Genomic DNA, 17,912 nt, shown 5'->3' with positions numbered 1-17,912 from the left:
ATGTGCTGCACAGCACCCCTCCCCTTGCAGCACAGACCCAGAAACTCTTGGTGTTGTTTTTATTATGTAGAAATAACTACAGGGACACAGCTCATCTCTTCTAAACATGTATAAACATATATGCTTAAAGGTCTTGCAACACTGTTCTTAAAAAAACCCCAACATCAGCAAGGTAAATCAATGAAGAAATAGGAAACAAGGCCTTGATGTAAAAAAGAAAACAACATCATCCATTAAAAGGCAGACCTCCGTGTGAAGGCACAAAAAATAAATTACGAGAAGGAAAAGTGGAAAACAAGTCAGTGAAGAGGGAAACAGAATTCTCTTGGGTAACACAATATCCACATCACCAGCTAAAGGAGTACTTTGTAAAACATTGATGCTATTCCTCCAATATGTACATTGGGACTAGTTAAGAAAAAATCCAAAAAACCAACAAACTTACAGGAAAGCCAAGAACAACCCTCAGAAGAGAATTCCATCTTGAGCTACGTCCCTGAGTGAGAAACAACTCAGAAAGATGGATAACATAAGTGACAAAAACTTACTTACATAGCAATTTTTTGTACTATTCTATTTAAAGTATTTACAGTATTTTTCAGAGCCTTAAATGAAGTTTGAGTATTTTATACTTAGAACAGGATCTTGCAAGGCACCAAAAAGTAATCTACCTTTCCTCAGTTGTTTTCAAACCTTTCCTGAAGTTAGCTGCACAACTTTGATTCCAACTCACATGCAGCGAAGCCAAGAGCCACGTGCAGACTGGATCCCATTGCCAGTCAGTAACAATCATATGCTGTACACTTCAATTATTGTGCCTGCCCAGAAAAGCACAACTAGGAGGAAAAAGAAGGAAGGAGCAGTGAAGAGAAGAGAAAGGATAAAATTCATTTGTTTTCTGTCAACAGGCCTGTAAACCCAGCAGCCTTGTTAGCATCTCTTTAAAAGTGCAATGGAGTTGATACCACCTGTTTTTACTTTTCATTCCTTATGCAACCAACTGAAATAAGTTCTTTTTAAACAAAGAATATAAAAGAAGTTGTAACAAATAAAAGGTATTAACTCCATTTCATTTCCCTATGATAAAAAGCACAAAGAAATGAAAAACAAAACACTTGAGACATGAAAAAAATAACAACCAACAACTTGAAGCTCCTTACTTCAAGGTTAATGTGAATGAAATTTACTCAAGTTGAACATCACACCAATTACAAAGGCAAAAAAAACCCCACTAAGCTCTGATTTCTAACAATAGAGGTAGACACACTGTTTCCAGAATGCTCATTATATACAGATTTAGGTTGCTCCAGGGACTGATTAAGACTAGAGATATTCTATCAATACCATTAAGCTCACTAAGATGCAGTTCTCCCCTCAATGCATTTATACCATCAAAAATGAGGACACAGCTACAAATGCGGTAAAATATCACATAATGTCATGATGGCCCTTTGATCTTAAAACTGTAAAGTAAACCATTTTAAGCATCAACTACAACAGACACAAAATGATCTCACATAGATAAAAACCAGCAACACACAGAAGGAAGTCCTTTGCAAGTCCCCAGTGTAGCTGGTCCATTATTTTAAGGGTTTGGACAGAAACCAAGAAAAACGTGTAAAATTGTACAGTATCTAAAAATGGTATCTTCAATAAGGCTGTGCTCTTTGAGAATGTTACTCAGCCAAAGCAGGTTTTTAATTATTATTTCCTTCTATGCTGATAAGGTGACTTTTATACCCAGATTGACTATTACAAGATTAGCCTATGAAGAGACACTTCAGATGAAAAAGACAACCTTTGTATGACCTTATGCAACCTAAGATTAGTTCACCTTCATATGCAGCGTTTTATCACTCCTTTGCAACGTAAAATTATTATACAAGTTTTTCTTTGTGAGGGATCACCATAATCCAGTTGAAGAACATGATCATTTTATGGTGACAAAAACGATTTGCTTTTAGAAATACAAATCCATAACACACAACTTGGACTCCAGAGTGAGATTTACAAGTCAAGGTATCATCCCAGCAACCTTCCCAGCCAGATGTTGTATTGAAAAACTGGGTTAAACCTGTTGGCTAGAAACTATTGTATTCCTTCAACAGTAAGTGCTGGATTTTTTAAAAAAATAGAGAAAATAACTTACATGCCTACGAATAAAACTTTCTTGATAAAAAAATACTAGTCTTTTATTGGTAACTCTTCAAAAGAACCTACAGACCTATATATCAAAGATCCAAAAGTCACCAGTTCAAGTTACTTTCTGTATTTAACAGATTATATTATTAGAATTGCCAAATTTGGACCTACTTCCTTGCATTTCAATGAAAAGAAAAGGCTACCAATGTAGGAGCATTTGTGTTCATCACCTTTGGGAGTTGACCTCTCCAGAGCATTTTCCTCATTCATCTCCAGGTCCCAGCAAAGGCAATAGCAACAAATTGCATGTTTATTTGTTAATCAACCACAAACCATTATTCACCAACATTAAGTAGGTGGATAATAGGCTACTTCACCTACATGAAGCAGCCGTCCTAAATTGATACAGCAAGCACTAAGTAAGGATTTTTAGTTTGCAATCTGCTGCTCTGAGCTGATGTATACACTGCCAGAAGCCAACAGCTTCCAATGATGGGTCAAGCAACTGGAAACACCCAAAGGAAACCAGACCATGGTGGGAAATCCCTAATTTCCATTCAGAAATCTCTCCTTTAAACTGGACTGTTTAAGCAGTGGTGAGGAGCCAGAGGTACCTTGCACAGAGATGGAACAGATGAGCTCCTTAATGTGACACAAAAGGAGGGACATCCTTCCTGTTTGCAGGATGCTGCTGGAAAATGCACTAACATCAGTCTTGTAGAGCAAGATCATCCCAGTGCCAGATGATGTGACAGCCATGACCCTGCAAGTTACCTCCTATTCAAGCAATACATGAACTTTTCTGATCATAGCTTTGGCATAAGCAGAAATCAAGCCAAAGCAATTTTCACTCCCCACAGAACTTGAAGGTCTCTGAACACCAAAACCATGACCTATCCACAACCTGGAAACACACAGTAGGAACCCAAATGTCTCACTGCATAATAATGATATAAGTATTCCACAAAATTATTTTCCACAGGTCTGAAAAATACGTTTAATGTTCATGCTTGTTCTGACTCACAAAAACCCTGCTGGTAGTTTTATTAAGGATATTTACCCTTACTGGGTGAAGGCGATTGGGTTTTTTTATTTAGAGTATATATTATTTATTTAGAGCATCATTTCCCTGTTATTCTTCCTAACAACAAGACCATTAAAATATTTTAGGCCTGGGAAATGGGGCAGTTAAAATCTTCCAATTTAAGCAAATTGTGCCAATAGAGAAAACAGGAGCTATCTCTGATGAGCTGTTTCCCATTAGCCTTGAGAAAAGTAAAAAAGGATCACCCTTTAGCTTGCACTATTGCTACTATCTTCTTGGGAATGTTTAGCTTCTTTAGTGAAATCAGATGTCTTCTCAGATCCCAAATCACTTTAAAGACATACAGATGGTCTAAATGCTTGCTTTTCTTTTTATCTTTCTGTCAACTAAGAAATGTCAACCCTGTGGTGGTCAGACCACTGTCAATAGTATCAAGCACTTAATCCCCTTGCATTTAAAAAATCTTCCCTGGCTACCAGTTTTTCTACCTTTTTGTAGAGCCATAGGGTTTAGATGACCATTTGTTAAATGATCTGTTCACAAATCATAGACAGGTGGGCAGTGGGGAGAAAGAGCAGTACTGTAACTTCAAATAGGTTTGGACAGAATTGTGATTATCTATATGAAAAAAAGATTATCAAAAATCTTCTGACACCAACTTCCTACCTTTCTTCAGACTGCCAAGTTTCCATAATGTAAGGTGGGGTGGTTAGCAAACAGCAGATATTAATATATTTAAATAAAAATTGTATTAATTTTAATGTGGATACAGCAAATGATCTCATTTTCCTCAAGTTATGCACTTTACAAATTACCAATGACCTTCTAGCACATCAGGAGGGGCCATTCCCATTAAGAATAAAAAAGCTAGTCCATTAACTACTCATCTAAACAACCAACACAGAATTCCTAAAAAGCATGGAAAATAAACATAAAGGAATATGTGTATTCTGAGCAGTACTCAGTGCTGCAGACATTACAAACACATGGGCCAGTAAGGTTTTTACTCCCACACAGAATTTTACCCACCAAAAGAGGAAAGATTATTCTTCTGCGAAGAGATTCTCATTAACTCATATGAAAACTACTCAAAAATGCTGATGCAGTCAAAGAAAATTATACAATAATTATTTTCTTATTAAGAAACAAATACATTCCTTTTGGCCTCTTACCAAAACCACTAATTAACGTAGATGCTACATTACATTTTGAAAACTGCAGAGGCAGCTCAGTCTTGCAGGGGGTTTAAGAGCTGCTCAGGTGGGATGAACAGATAAATTAACTGTTTCTGGGTGTTTTCTATTCTTCACCTCGGCATCTGCTGACTAATATGAAGCAATCCATTAGTCATGCACCTGCCAGTCCACACAACATGCTAAATGAATACACACTAGGCATTTACATGGAGATTTAACAAATCAGTGGATATACTTGTGCATTTTTAAACAGTGGAAACATCTCTTTTACATTCTCAATTTGCCAGAATCACTCATCTCTCATGACTTACATAAGATCAAGGCAACTTTTCTTTCAGAGCACTGAAACTGCAAAAGAGCAGTCGATGCATACCTAAAAATGCACAATCCACAGTTTCATCCTGCATTTGTTTAAAATCCAAGTGTAAAACTGGGCACACACATGCACCCACTGAAATTTTTCTCCATTTCCACAACCTTGAGGGAAGGGGCAAGGAAAAATATCTTTATGATTTCATCTCCAGAAGGCATCCCATTTACCCTAACTGCAGTCTTATTGAACAGTCAGATGCAGCTGACAAAGATTTTCTCAAGCATGTATGTTAAATCCAATACATTTTATGTAGAATTCAGCACTTTATTACCATATAAAAGCAAAACATGCATTTTTAAAAAAACTGTTTTCACATTCTAATACTAACAGTCAGACAGAGATTTTGTTTTAAACTGATAGAGAGTGTGCTAAGAGGAGATGTGAGGAAGAAATTCTGTACTGTGAGGGTGCTGAATGAATGGAAGAGGTTGCCCAGAGAGGTTCTCAACACCCCATCTCTGGAAGTGTTCAAAGCCAGACTGGAGGAGGACCTGAGCAACCTTGTCTGGTAAATGGCATCCCTGGCCATGGCATGGGGATTGGAATTGGATAACTTTTAAGGCCCGTTTCAGCTCAAACCATCCTATGATTCCATATTTTGCCTATTTGGGGAGCTTCAACAACCGTATCCTGAAAATATTGTCTTGCTTGTTAAATATTTCCATACTTTGAAATATTTAGAAGAAGAATATAGAATACCATTTGTCTGACAGCTTATGAGATTTATTACTTTTTATGAATTATAGGTATCACAAACTGAATAAAAAAGGATGGGGGAAAAATCAGGAAAAATAATTGTAGTCAAAAGCACCTAATTACAAAGACATTCAGGTTCAGCTATTCATTTTAAGCAACTATGAGCAGACTGGGACCACAGGGCTTATTTCCATTAGTTTAGGATAGAAAAAAAAAAAGTCTAAGCCTTAAAGAGTTGTCCTTTCTATCTTGGTATTTTGATTAAGGCAACCACATGTAAAGCTGAAACCTAAACACACTACCACAGAATAAGCACGTACTTTCTAAGGTTACTCAGAAACAGAACTGTTTCATCTGCTACTTAAGTGGAAGTAGAATTTCAAGCTCAAAAAGGAGTGAAAATATTCTGAGTGAAGTACTTAATCCTACCTTCTGGCACATCTTTGCAAGAAGAGAACCAGGGACCTCAGTAGTCTCTACCATTACTTGCCTTCACAAATATCTGGAAGCTTCCATGCAAGGCATGGAAAATTAAATTATTCAGACATGTTCTCATCTTAAGTGAGGGACAATTTGGACTGTAGGAATGTTCCAAAGCCCTATAAATTCAATGCAATGAACAAGAAAAAAAGCTGGAAATTATCACCAGCTTCCAACGGACTTCATGTAAGAAGCATTCATACAGGATATTACCAAGTCAGACGTTGTTTATAGATTAAATACTACTTAAATACTAAAGTTTTTCATGAACTTCAGAACTAAAAAAAAAAAAAATTGGCTAAAAGCACAGACAAAGACAGAGATTCTGTTTGAAATTGAATGCAAAAAACTGAGTGGTCACATAGCAAAATTCTTTGCCCCAATAATTTTTTGAGCCAGGTGGCTTCTTAAACAGAAAACCAGCTTATATTCAGCTTCAGGACAACATTTTTCCATAGATACTCCTGAGAATCTGCATTTCATTTTTAATTTAACTTATTGTGAAGAGCAGAATGTCAAACATCAGCAGCATTCTACGGACAATACCCCTGGTGTTCTGAAAATACACATTTTAAAATCAGGAATTGAGAAACTTATATTGATACAGAAATTTTCCCAAGAACAGCATAGCAAAGTAGTACTAGGGTGCAGTTTGTTTGCAAGTAACACTCACTGCTAACATGAGACACAAACTCTTCAGAGAGAAATGAGCAGCATAATGTTGATCCTGTATACTTGAAAGCCACTACGTAAACTTGGAATAATTAAAGATCTAATAACCTCTGACAGCTGTGCTGCTGTTTAGAAGAAAAGAGACAGAACAATACCTGGATTTTGTCCCTGATTCCCCCCTGACCTTCTCAGTTGACATGTAAGCTTTCCTTCATAGAATTACTGAACTGTTTGGGTTGAAAAAGACCATGAACATCATCCAGTTCCAACCCCCCTGCTGTGGGCAGGGACACTTTCCACTAGAGTAGGTTTCTCAGAGCTCCATCCAGCCTGGCCTTGAACACTTCCAGGGATGGGGCATCCACATCTTCTCTGGGCAACCAGTGCCAGTGGCCCACCACCCTCACAGGGAAGAACTTCTTCCTGGCATCCAACCAAAACCTACTTTTTGTCAATTTGGATCCATTCTCCCTTGTCCTGTAACTAACTGCTCATCTAAGAAGTCCCTCTCCAACTTTCTTTTAGGCTCCTCTTAGGGAAACTTCCCATTCTAACCATTCATGAGACTCTCTGGCAGTCCCACTCCCAGTGCCAGGGACTGGCACAGCCTGCACTGAAGCCCCTACATGGTGGCTCTGGTGACCCAATGTGTCCCCACCTGACTCCCTGCACAGCCCACACTCACACAATCAGACCAGGTTTCCTCACTGGTTTGACCCCAGGTTTCCCATGGCAGAGTCTCAGATGTCTCATTCCATAAAGCAATTTATTCACAGCACAGCAACAAAGCAACAACTCCAGTTGGTGCCTCTGAGGAGGGACCCCAACCAAGGAACCTCTGGGCTTTTATAGAGTATAATACAGTAGTAATATAGTGTAATATAATATAGTATAGCTTAATAAAGCATTTGTTCAGCCTTCTGAAATCACTGGAGTCACTGCACGTTATTCCCTGGCTGGGGGACATCCTGCATTTATATCTGCCCATCTCCATTTACCTGCCTGGCACTACCCATCTTCCTGCCCTTTGTTATCCAAAGGGTGGGAAGCTCTTGTGTCAGGCTCCCACCCATAACTCCACCCCAGCTAACTGCACCAAATTTACTCCTCTAGACTCCCTCGAGGTACTGGAAGGCTGCAATAAGCTCACCCCAAAGCCATCTCTTTTCCAGGCTGAACAAACCCCATTCTCTCAGCCTCCCAAACCCATTTCTCTCAGCAGAAATAGGTTTGCAGTGTTTTCTGGCACTGTTTCACTGTGGAGAAGCAGTTTATGGAGAAGCAGTCTCATGGCACCCTTCGGGAGGGTGACACAGGGCAGTGCCAGGGACACACACTCGTGCTGAAGAGCTGCTGCACGTGAGTGTCACCAAGCACAGCCAGCACTTCCCTCGTGCTGACCCAGCTGTAATAAGCATTCACTTAAAAACCATCAGTCAAGGAGCATTTTAAACACTTCCTCTTCCCTCTCCCCAGGGGAAATTCAGAAAACATAGCCTGGCAAAAACCTCTCAGCAGGGCAGAGATGTCATTCAGCCACTGTGCTGCAATCGACAGAGCAGGGGTGGCACTGGCACAGCTCTGTCTGCCAAGCAACAGCCAAAGGAACCAACCTGACATTTTTGTTAGTGCAAACTTTTCAAAACAGAAGCTAAAGACTATTTTTTCTTTTCTTTAACAATGTGAGTTAGACTGATTCTTCCCAGCTGTTATCACAAAAAAAAAAAAAAGCTACTTTTTCATGGCAGCCCCCCTCTCCACTGCAGAAACAAAGCTTACAATATTTTGGTTTAGATCCTAACAGATCATGAGAGCTGCATTTTCTTAGCTCTCTCTCCTCTATTCATCCTTCATCTCTTCCCATATACTAAAGAAGACCCGTGATCCCAACTAACTAAATCACTTACCCTGATACTCCCCTCATCCTTAGATACTTGCTACACATACTAAATGGAGATGGTGAAAATTAAGAGGTAAAACTAAAAAGATCTGGAAAAAGTAAAGACCCCAAAGGTCAATATGCCACTTTTCCTCCACCTTCTCAAGCAAGCCAAGTCACTCAGACTGCTTCAGAGCCTCCCATCTGTACTAAGCTGTCATGGCCTTGGCCTAGAGGGTCCAACAAAGGATCAACACTGGAAAAAAGCTTAACTTCTTTCAACTTCAAAAATAAAATAAAATAATTTCTTTTGATTTTCAAATACCAGTAAAACCTCAGATATTACTCAGAACCCACTCAACTGGCATGAGGACAGCCATAATTAGTAAGCAATAATTTACTGTCAGAAACTAATCTCTCCAAGCAAGTATATTAAATAAAATATTTTTGATAGTTATAGTAGACAGTGATTTAGCTTCTAAGTGACATTTCTAGTATATTTATTGCTATTACCATCACTGTACAAGGTAATACAAAAGTGGGCAGGGAGAAATGGAAGATTTTAAGAACACTGTGAAAGGTAGGTATCAATTTCTTTTGGGTAGAAATCTTCCCAAAAGCTCTGTAAAGCACCTCCCACAGTCTGACAGGTCTCTGCCTTTCTAGCCAGGCCTCCTATTAGTTATTAGAGGACATATAAAGAACTTGAATATAATGTGAGCCAGAAGTCTTATGTTTTAATCAAACAATGTTATATTCAGCACCTTACATCAGTAAACTTACTTCAAACAATTCTCATGTACTGTGATTTCAAAAAAGTGAGGTGAAAATAATAAAAAGCCACATTTGTTTGTGACTTGACCCCAGTAAGCTCCAAAGCCATAAATAAAAAAGCATACCCTGAACCAAAGCATGAAGTTCTTTGGCACTCCTAATACAGACCTGCTGGGAAAAGCCTGATGCTGCTTCCTCAGAGTAGGCAACACTTCACCTGCCTTATCATCTTTGCAAAAACTAATTTCTGCATGAATCTATTATCTTTCAAGAACTAAAGATTAGCCATTTATAGTTTCCAGCCACCATACAGAGTATCCATCTACTCATATGATATGATGTTACATAGTAATGCAATTATTGGAAATTAATTATATGAAATAGCTCCCGTGAGAATTACTCCACACATAACATAATTATGAATACTTTTGTAGTGCCACTAAATATGGAAGATACTCTGTGTATGCTGATGTGTTTTATATAATAGTCCCTTGCCACAACCCATTTATTTCTAAAAATCTCTTTATAAAAGACAGCTCTGCACTTAGAGCGTTTCGGCTCACTTCCATTACCACATAATGATTGCCAAATAATACAAATGATTGCATGCAGAAAGTAAAATACAGAATTAAGGGCATAACAACACACTTAACTCTGCTGGAGTGGTTGTTTGGTTTTGGGTTTTCTTTTTTAAATCAAGACTTGTTATATCTCACGATTTGATGAGAACTGTTGGTACAGTATGACAAGCAAATGAATCCAAATAACTGCACTGAACTAGATTATAGATAATTTACTTCCACCACTATATCTGAAAACAATAATCAGTACTCTAACAAAATAAACAAATGACCAATTGTTATTTCTAGTATTTATTCTTCATCTTATCCTTTGCTCTCTAAACTAAACCCATCCCACTACAGCATGCAAAGCAAGTCAAGCTCAAGTTTCCTCAGCAATAGTAACAGCAGGAAAAGACACACCTGAACAACACATTGATGAAATTCTTTGCAGTATATAAAAGGCTTCTTACCCAAATTCCTTGAAAACCACTCTTCCTTTAACAGGGTACCTGGTAGTAATATCTAATACCCAGTTACTACAGGGGAACAGAAAGAGTGGCCACTAAAAACATGCCAGTTCAAAGACAACATGACATAAATCCTTTCATAACCATTTTAAGTTCCATCTTCACCCTCTCCCCATCATCACAAGCCAGCCCCAGAACTTACATTTTGAAGGCCTCAAAAAGGGCCAGCTCATGCTACCACTAATCAGTATTTCTCTCCCATCTCCCTACCTGACATATCCCATCCTGTTCTGAGGGATAGTTCTGTCTCCTCCAGCAATCCAAGAACTCTTCAGCTGCCACAGAGAGATCTCTTGAGGATCAGAATCATGCAGGATTTCAGGAGCTCACCATCCCTCACACTGTGCTGGGGCTCTCAGGTGCACTGCATCCCAGGAAAATCCACCTTATCAACCAATGGCTGAAGGGCTGGTGCCATTAGTGGAATTGTTTGATCATGGGACAACTTCTACAGCATCAGGCCTGCTTACCATTCTTCCACAGCTGCACATCATCAGCTGCTGATTCCCACCTTCTCCTACATGAACCACCTGGGAATCCAGCACACCTGGGGCCTTTCTCCCCATCAACCATTCCACCTGTCCTGCCCTCACACTATGACAGCTGCTCTTATAAAAGCCCCATTTGCCCTGTGTCTCTTCTCACTGGTGCAGCTACAGAACTCTTTAACAGACTTTGCCAAGTCATTCCTGTATTTAATTTGTCTTGTGTAACTCATGACACTCTGAGGTTCCTGTGCACACCTTCCAAAATATCCAGGGAGCTGGAAAAGAGTTATAAGGAGCAACAATAAAAATATTTAATTCCTGATTTTTTTTTTTGTATTAATGAAAAAAGCTTATGATAAAAGCCCTCAGTATTCTCTGATTTCTACAAGATCCTCTACACCACTTTTAAAATCATTGCACATAAGGGGAAAAACCTATGGCTGATTTTTTTAAGATCTGTTACTAAAGAAACAGTAAAAATGAGCCCATTCAATGACCTTCACTATCAAAATCTTAAAATTCTTCACAATGGTTCTTCCCTTGCAAGAATGGCAGAGACTGCACTAACACTCATGCAAGAACCCAAACTTTCCTTTACATGCTAGTAGTTAAACCATTTTCCCTTAATTAGTCGAAGTGAAAAGCACACAAACTGAAAAAGGAAGGACTTCTATCATCATAAATGTAATGTGATAAAGTACAGTGTATTTCTAGTTCTGAATCAATGCCCCAGCTGGATACACTTCTGGGACAAACCAAAACCAGTCCCCAAAATAACAAAGTCAGGGCTACAAATGAAATAAAATGAGACCTGGGCCACAGCTCAGAAAGGTGCTGGTTTGGAAATGGACCAGCCTGTACCTGTGAAGCTCAGAAAGAAGGAAATTTGGGAACAGCAATGCCAAAAAACCAGTTCACAGATCTGTTCTGAAAAGCAATTCTTCATACTACCCCCTTCTTCTGGATCAGACAGCTCCTGGGGGAGATGGAAGGCCCACAGTCAAAATATCCCTACTCAAAAAACATCTGAGCATGAAGTTAAGCAGAGACATGATTACATGCCATTGCTGACTGGAAGCCACTGCTCAATTTAGCAAAGCAATTAAGGACATGATTATTCAGAAGTGAACTTATATCCAAACCATCTGAACCTGCCTTATGCTTATAGTTAAGTAGATCCTTAAGAAGTGATGTGAAAGAAGTCATATGGAAGAGTCTTTTTAAAAATTATTTACAAGCAAATGTTTAGGGCTAGCTATCAAAACAAATGAAACAAAGATATCCCATGTAAGTAAATCTAAAGAGTCACAGTTTCTGCATTCAGAACATAACAAAAATCAAATAATGAGCCAGGATGATTAATTTTACATGAATACTGAGATCATCCTTTGACAAAACTGTCAACCACATAACATTTTATTTTCAATCTACTAAGATTTTTGCAATAGCCTGAGTAGTTTGTGCAGTAGGCAATACCACCAGGTCTGTGGTAATTTGAAGCACTAATGCTTGGATTGTCTTCAGGTGAACATTATCATTGCCCAAACAGGTCACACTGAAAATTCCCTGCATCAATAACAAATCAGCTGCTTATTGCTAGGAGCAGTAACTAATAAAAATATGTATTTCTATTTTAGATAATATTTTCCATACAAGAGCTTCTATTGCTACTGGTAACCTTTTGTAACAGTTTCTCACTAATATAGCAAAACAGGTGCAAAAGATGTCCAAAATCTTCTACATATGGAACATCTGATGAGGAAACCCAGTTTGAATTGAAGAGAAAATAGATTTTGATACTAAAAAACCATTCAATTTGGAAGCCTCCTTTTTGAAGATAGAGGGAGGCAGGACCTGGAGACCACTGTGGAAAATCTGTTTACAGTCTACTCCCAGGTATCTCCTTCTACAAAACAGAAACTATAAAATCTGTGAAATAGTTGTGGAAGATAAAGCGCTGCTGCTTCAGCGACCCTTAAAAGCAGCATTGGTGGGGAATATGGACACAGGAAAAAATTTAAGAAGTCACTATGCAGCCTAATGAAGTTAGGCTGGGTGTGGGCATGAAGATGTACCATGAAAGGAAGGTGCAGTGTAATTCTCCAGATTCTGGAGGCTGTAGAGTGTTGTTATCTTATTGCAAAAGTTCCATACCTTCCTGGTGATTTCTCATGAGCAGCTCCTCACAGCACTGACTCCTCCTTCACAGCACAGACAACAAACTCCAACTCCCCTCACCCAGCTAACTTCAACTCTTTTGTAGCACTCTTGTTCTTATTGGACACAGCTGTGGCCTATTAGGGGCAGGGCTGTTCCTAAGTTCTTATTGGACACAGCTGTGGCCTGTTAAGGGTAGGCCTGCTCCTAATCTTTGGTGATTAGTGCAGCTGCAACTCCTCAGGGGCGAGACCACCTTCTGCACTATCTTTATTTTCTTACCTTCTATCCCTCCACAGTAGAGTGAATCAGTTGCATAGGAAAGCTGGAGAGTTTAAAGAGTCTTTTATTTATTATTATTTCCTTTCTATTTATTTACAGAAAACATTCTGTCATTTTCTTATCACAGACTTCAAGCCTGTGTTGTTGGTTACCAGGTAATGCTACAGTTTTAATGGCTCGAGTCAGTTGGAATCTTTAGTAACACAAAATGAACATATAGCAACAACAGCTCTTTGTTTTACTTGTAACACTTCATGTCATAGGCACAGAAAGTCTGTTCTCTACATCAAGCAATAGAATGCACAGGATTTATGCTGCATGCCTCCTGAAATTAAAGGCATCTCTACAGGCAGGTCAGTTTTAAAAAGATCCAAAAAGAGAAGGTCAGTCCCTTTCTTTGCTTCCCTCCAAAAGCCTTTGTGGAAATTTGGTCAGGAGAGTTACACAGAGGACCATCAACTGGGATAAGCTGACTTCAGTTCAAGACCTGGTCATATTAATTGGAAGAAAGCATTGAAAGTTAAAAAGCCAAAGTCACTTAAATTTTGAAAGTGCCAATAACTGTTGGGTGTCAAATAGGGTCAAACACAACAGAGAGGACTCAACCACCACTATGTAATGGAGGCCTCTTCAAAAGCTTCTTTTAAATTCATTTTCATTCAGCACTTTGTACTGATAGAACAGACTAGAACCAGGGACTGTGCTGGGAAAAAGGCCACTTTGCATCCCTCTCACTCCCTGTGAAGGAACACTCTGAAATACTCCAAGCATTTAGACGTGAGCGAGGCACTGTGGGTCTTGGAACTGAAAATAAACACAAAGTCAAACTTCTAGAAATCCCTAATAAGCAGGGAGGGGCAGGGGAGTCCCATGGCCCACTGTGGTTTTGGGATGGCTGATGCAGATCTCTGTATCTCTCACTGAAGTATTAAAAGCACCTTTCACAATGTGTGAAAGCCTTTGTTGTGCTGTGTAAGCCCGTGCCAGGCTTTTGAAAACCACCTTTTCTCACTCTGATTTTACAAAGGGCTTCCCTGCTCTAGCAGGGGAAGAGCAGCCCTGTCTGTATCCTGCCTGATGTCAGGGAAGTTCCTGCATCTTCTCAACTCTCCCAACACCCCGCCAGCAATGCTGCTCATCTGAGATCAGGCAACTCAGAACAATTTATGGAGCAATTGCAGGTATTTTCACTCCATTATTTACACTCTGCTCCAGGCAAATCACGGCAATAAAGCAAATTTTTCAAAGGCACCACATTTGCAGGGAGGAACCTTAGAGGGAAAACCACAGGAAATTATCACTTAAAAATCCTGTGCCATGAGCAGTCTCCCTCTTTATCTGTGCTCCTGCATCCAGAATACAAGAATATTGCTAATTGTTTAGCTATTTTTAATGATGCTTTACCAATTAATGTATTAAAGCGTTATTTTAGTGTTACTAGAGTTAAGAATAGGCCATGAGAGACAAAAAAGCACAGCTGAGTATGTGGAAACCAAACTAATTCCTTTGAAAAAGAACCATTTAGACCAGGGAGTTTAAAAGCTGGCAGAGCAGAATCACCAGAGAAGGCTGAGCAAATAAACAACAAAAATATTGGACAAGGAGCAAAAGACAACAGACAGAAGAATAGCACCAAGACAGAAACATTTACTTTTCAAAGCAGTGAAAATATGGAGAATAGGAAAGACAGGGGAAAAATAAAGAATTAAAATAGGCAGGAAAAAACCAAACATAAAGTAATGGATAAATTGTATTAGAGAACAGGGAAAAAAATAAAGGCAAGAAAAATAAAATGAAGCAACATGCTGCAAACAGAATTCAGTGTAAATGTTCTTCCATTTGCCGAACTTCCCAGGAACAGAAACCCAGGATTTTTACCTGGAATCTGGCTTTTGGCAATAGAGGATGCAGTGAAATTCTCCAGCCTGAATGATGCTGTCTATGTGTATATAAGGATAGAAGCTTTTTCTGTATCTGACTTAGACAGGAATTGGCTTTACATCCAACCTGAAGTTATAAGCAGGAAAAGTGAATCAGACCTTCCAATTTTGACATTTTTCTAACACACACCTCTTTCTGAGGCAGAAACCCAGGTCCCTTCACAGGCTGTTAATGTCTCAGTAGAATCTCTTTCATACAAGTTAGGAGCAAAATTCTAAGTAATCAAAAGATGAGAACTTTGTACTGGTACAGGAAATGGCCAGGATGACCTTCTTCCTGCATCCTTCTCTTATAGGAAATCTTAGCACAGATTTTTGCTGTAGGTTCTTTGGCAAACAACTTCAATCTATTCCAAAATTATCTTCAGGTAGCAATATATGCAAGGAAAAATTATGTATTGGTCTCCTGGGGTCTTTGAGCTTCAGTTTGTTTAGTTTTTTTTTATTTTCAATTATTTCACTTTTACTAGACTGAAATTTTAAAGGAGCTTGATGGCACTTCAGACTGCAGAGCACAATCTGTGTTCCATGAGTCAGGAAGCCATGCAGAGAATTTTTTACAGAAGCAGTGTAGACCTGAATTTTGGCACCTTTGGGCCAGCTGGCAGGCTTGAAGGGAAGAATGTCACACTTTAACCCCTGGATTTTGGCTTATATTGGGTGCTTACACAGCTCGCCTGTGTAACCAACATTTAATTTTGCATATTTCAGCTGATAACACACTATATATAAAGAAATATGTATATATGTATGTATAGACTATGTATAAAGAAGCCAACTGCATTAGGATTTCCAGCTGTCACAAGACATGTAGGTCACAGAAACTCAGTGTCAGATAAAAGGAGCTAAACCTGATCTCTCTTTTGTCTCACAGATTACAAGCTAGCCCAGAGTCTAAAAGAAGATGTGTAAACCCTGATTATTCAGGACTGCCAGGACTATCAGTTTCTTGCACAAAGAAACACCTGGCAAAAAAATAAACCCGAATAAGTCTGATGTGAATATTTTTAAGAGGACTTCCTGAGCAACGTCTTCCCCATCTGTTCTTACAGAGTGATGGGAAGCTTTGAATCATACTTAAATTATTATTTAATTAAGATTTTACACTAAAATAATTGCCTACAGAAAGCTTCTCTCCAAATTGCACATGGCTTAAAACCTGATCCTTTTCTCACAGACAAGGTCCCCTCGATGGTGATTCAGACATGCGCCATTACAGATTCTCCTCCCATACAGAGGCACACCTAGAATCAATACAAAAGCTCAAGCTTGTGCAAAAGGTGGCTGCTCAGAAACACTCAGTAGCCTTTCTGAAATTAGAAGGGACTAATTTGTTTCACATTCCCTCATGGATATTATCTTATGCTCCTGGTAGATCCCAGCCTACATTTATTCAAGCTGAAAATCTCAATCCCTGTCTCCAGGGCCATCCACCAGAACAAGTCCTACCTTTATCATTCAAGGGCTGCATTCCCTGGGGACTGAGCAGTCCTGAAGCCCTTTGGTGGCTCCACGTCCCATTCTTGTTTGGAAGCATTCCTTGAAGGTATTTTTTGAGTCTGCACTCCTTTGCAGCTTCCCCAGCCAAAAGTACGCTTACACAATATGTGGCACATACAAAATTACTATTCTCCAAGCTTGGATCTCCTTACCTGGGGGACAGACCAAACTCAAATGCTAATAGCAATGGAGAGAATGTAATTTCCTTAAGTAATATTTAAATAGCATTTTGCAAAAATAAATTGCAGTTTTTTAAGGTAGATGAAAATAATCAACCTATTTACATATTTAGTTCACAGAAAAAAAACTTAACTTCTGTTGGTCCATTTCATGTGCATAGAAATCTAAATGACCTTGACATAAAAAGAGCATTTCCAACAAAATATAATTTACTAAACAATAAAAGCTGCTAAATTCAAAGGAAACATCAACCACACAATTGGCTTAAATACGCTATGCAATTTCCCTTCCTAAATTTTGGCTTGAATACCATTTGACATATTTCCAGCAAAAGGCAACAAAATTAATTCTCTACTTGTGCCCTGCACAAGCCATGTGATTTACTCAGAGGGAATAAAAGTTTTCTCCAAGTGTTTGATAATGGACCACTTCCATCAATCACCGTGGCATTCTCCTCCAGTGACTTCCTGTGAAGTCTCTGAAAGATCCTACTTCCTCTCCATCCAAAAGGCAACATGAGTTTTGTTTAACCTCCCCAACCATAAAACACAGCTCTTCTGTTAATCTGTCATCTACTAATGAAGACTCCATCCGGAAGGGCCCTGAATATCCATTAGCAGCTGGAATGCTGCAGTGAAATCCTGATTCCTAGCAGCAAAATAACAGGTTTTGTAACTATTACTAGTCTAGGATAATTCCTCTTCCACACATGCAGGTGCTTGTGTGAGTAATTTTTAACAATTTGAGTGTAAAATGCAGCAAAAATCCCAGAAGTGCTAACGTGGAACCGTCTTATCCATTGCTCTGATAGGAAAATTTCTAAACCACTATCCCTAATAAAGCCAAGAGTTTTCAAGGAGTATAAAGGGTATTTACAACAATGTCTCTGACATACCAATTGAAAATATGATACATTCTAGTTATGGACACGATGAAAATACTGCTTTGAAAATGAAAACCAGCTTGTTTTGTGATGGTTACAGATAAAATATTGGAGGAAGCATGCTGCTGTGCCTAC

General features: G+C 38.9%; 1 protein-coding gene across 1 annotated transcript in view; it reads right to left on the bottom strand.

Annotated features, from left to right (window-relative positions):
- MACROD2 (mono-ADP ribosylhydrolase 2) overlaps nucleotides 1-17,912 on the bottom strand; it is a gene marked incomplete at its 3' end in the record, with an annotated part of 798,315 nt that overhangs the window by 379,724 nt on the left and 400,679 nt on the right. The window lies entirely within an intron of this gene.

The sequence above is a fragment of the Geospiza fortis genome, unplaced genomic scaffold (assembly GCF_000277835.1).
Source record: "Geospiza fortis unplaced genomic scaffold, GeoFor_1.0 scaffold185, whole genome shotgun sequence".
Classification (NCBI taxonomy): domain Eukaryota; kingdom Metazoa; phylum Chordata; class Aves; order Passeriformes; family Thraupidae; genus Geospiza; species Geospiza fortis.
This window is presented reverse-complemented; position numbering and strand designations above follow the sequence as displayed.